Source organism: Rhagoletis pomonella, unplaced genomic scaffold (assembly GCF_013731165.1).
Source record: "Rhagoletis pomonella isolate Grant_MI unplaced genomic scaffold, Rhpom_1.0 Rhpom_scaffold_00003, whole genome shotgun sequence".
NCBI classification, from domain to species: Eukaryota; Metazoa; Arthropoda; class Insecta; order Diptera; family Tephritidae; genus Rhagoletis; species Rhagoletis pomonella.
The window spans coordinates 24087717-24090713 of NW_023458557.1; positions in this window are offsets into that span (position 1 = coordinate 24087717).

The window sequence follows — 2997 nt, forward strand, 5'->3', positions numbered from 1 at the left end:
AAAGATGGTATAAGACATCCGTACAGTAACTGTCCTTCGCCTTACAAAAAATCCAAGCATTCGCTAATTGGTGTCATTAATTTATGCCACTCGTTTAGATACATCAAATCACTGGAAGATAGTTTTGGAGTATCCAATGATTCACATAAAGCCTCAAGTTTGTTTTCGTAGAGCAAAATTCGGGAAACAGCGTCAAATAATGAGTTCCATCTTGTTACGACAGGAATTACAAGAGGACAACCAAGGATTTTGACAATTATTTCCGAAGACTTCGGCCAACTATTTTTTCTCCAGAGGGCGTTGCATTTCTTAAAGGTCTTTAAAAAATTATAGTTATTTAAATACTTGAAGGTTTTTGTCTGTTATTGTAATATTAATAATTACGTTTTGAAAAATCACAGTTAAACGGCCAAACAGTAAACTTAATTTTGGGTTCTAGATTACGAAGCCGCTTTTAAGAAGTTCGTATCACTGTTATAGGCCCGTCAGAATGGGTACTTGTCCGTCAATAACGGAAAAGTAAGCGAAGGAAGTGGCGTACGTACCGTGGAGATACGCCACAATGAAGGTGTTGCGTCTGCAAACAAAAATCAGCTGTTCCTTATGGCCGCGTACTTGAGGTTTACACACGTCAATTTTTCAGATACAATAGCAAAACATTCACATTTTTTTACTAATTTATTCCCACTTCTCTTGATGTCTTCATCACTGTCTCTGGCTTTTCGAAGAGAGTTTATTGTCTGGATGCCTACTTTACTCAAACAATATGTAAATTAAGTGCATATTCTCATTGGTCTTGTGTACTGTAAACGCGGGGTTATACAACTGTCAGCAGGGACGGACTTACGTGCGTCAAAAGTTGAGTGTTGGCCAACGTTCGGTAGGTCCGTCGACGCAAGGTACCCATTCTGACGGGGCCATTAATGTTTTTTATTTGCATTATTCCAGGCTATTAACGGAGAAATTCGACGGATAATAATAATATTAATATTTGTTTGCACAAATTGCAAGGATTTATACACTCTAAAAGGATAACAAATTTGCATGAGGTTGAAACATGACGGAATTTGAAAAAGTGTTATGTTTCTGTACAGCATAATTTGTGTTTTTCAGAAATCTCAATTTTATTTTATAATAACAGGGCTGCAAACCGCTCCAAAAATCACAACTTGTTTGCAGTCCTGGTAGTATGTATCTACATTAATAATAATAATAATAGATTGGTGCTTACACATATGTCAGTGTTTGGCCGAGCTTCTCCTCCGAATTGTGGCGTGCGCCTTGATGTTGTCACACAAAGCGGAGGGACCTACAGTTTTACGCCGACTCCGAACGGCGATTGTATTTTTATGAGGAGCTGTTTTTCATGGCAGAAAAACATTCGGAGGTTTGCCATTGCCTGCCGAGGGTTGCTTTGACCAGGGTTTGAACCCAGGTGCTGCGGAGTGGAAGCGCGCACTGCTTACCACTACCCCACAGCGGCCTACATTAGGGTGGTCCATAAATACACGTGAACAAGCAAAGTCGGAATTTTTATGCTCTCACCCCTTGGATTGTTCTATACCGAAAAAATATACCCCAAATTTTTTATTTTAAATCAAAAAACATTTAGAGGTCGCTCAAAGCGCAAAAGTTTTCCATGCATTTTGTATGGGGAAAAACTTTTCGTAGAAATTGTATAGAATTCTTAAAAATCTATATTTTTCTATCGGATAACTCTGTTTCTTTGCAGCAGACTCCCAATAATAATACTAAATTGCTTATTTAACAATTTTTTTTATCGCAACTATAATTTATAGGTCCGCCAAAATCTCACAAAAACACTGAAAAATTCAATGGGGGACCAATAAAAAATCGTTAGTATTAAAAAATGGTTAAATAAACAATTGGGTATTATTATTGAAAGTCTCCTGAAGATAACCAGAGTTTTCCGATCGAAAAATATTGATTTTCAAGAATTCCATACCATTTACACGAAAAGCTGTTTTTTCCCCATATAAAAATACATGGAAAACTTTGAGCGCTTTGAGCGACCTCTAAATATTTTTTCATTTCAAAATATAAAAATAGGGGTATATTTTTTTCAATATAGAACAATCCTAGTGGGTGAGAGCATTACAATTCCTACTTTACTGTTTTTGAACCACCCTAATGTACATACCTCTGTATTGTAGTTAATTTTAGTTATTAGTTATGTACCTGAATATGATTGTGATAAAGATCGTTGCTTGTTTTAAGGATGTTAAGGTTGTCTGTGTTGGCCAGCAAATTGAGAGTGTGGCTTGCGCAGCGTTGGTGCTTAGGCAAAAATTGGGATGCGTCTTTGAACTGCGGTATATTTCGTTCAATGTCAATATCTTCATATATAATTTCTTCATCATCAACAATAAACGTTTGTACACCGAACTCTTTAACTCTTTTTAAATTGAAATCGTTGTTAATTTCTGCGAGCATTGAAGTTGTGCGGAGTGGACGCCAGTAAACCTTCGGCATGCTAAAGGTACGGATTTTCTGTTGAAATTTTCATCCAGCCGATGGCACGTGTAGCCAAAAAAGCTTCTATGCTTCGTTGACCAAATATCAGCAGTAGTACAAAACCTCCTTATTTTTTCTATCGCTTCTTTTGCCCTTAGCTTTACAGACACATATCTTTTATCCAGCTCAGTCATCAGCATTTTTCTGCTAATTATTTTCAGTCCTGTTCCAACAAATAAATCAGAGAAAGGTTTTCGTTCCACAATTGACACAGGGGACGCTGTATCAACTACGAACATTACTAGTTGTTCATTAAATTTGTCTTGTTTGCTACTTACGAGCACCCGTTCCGGGTTTATGCTTCATATAATTATGATAAACGTTGGGATGCTTTCTTCTTAAATAAGTCACAAAATTAGAAGTTGCTCCGTGGGATCCTGATATTTTAACGCCGTAGGTCGCACACTCAGTGGTTGTAGTTAATTTGTTAGGCAAACCAGCAGCATTCTTTAATATGGTAGT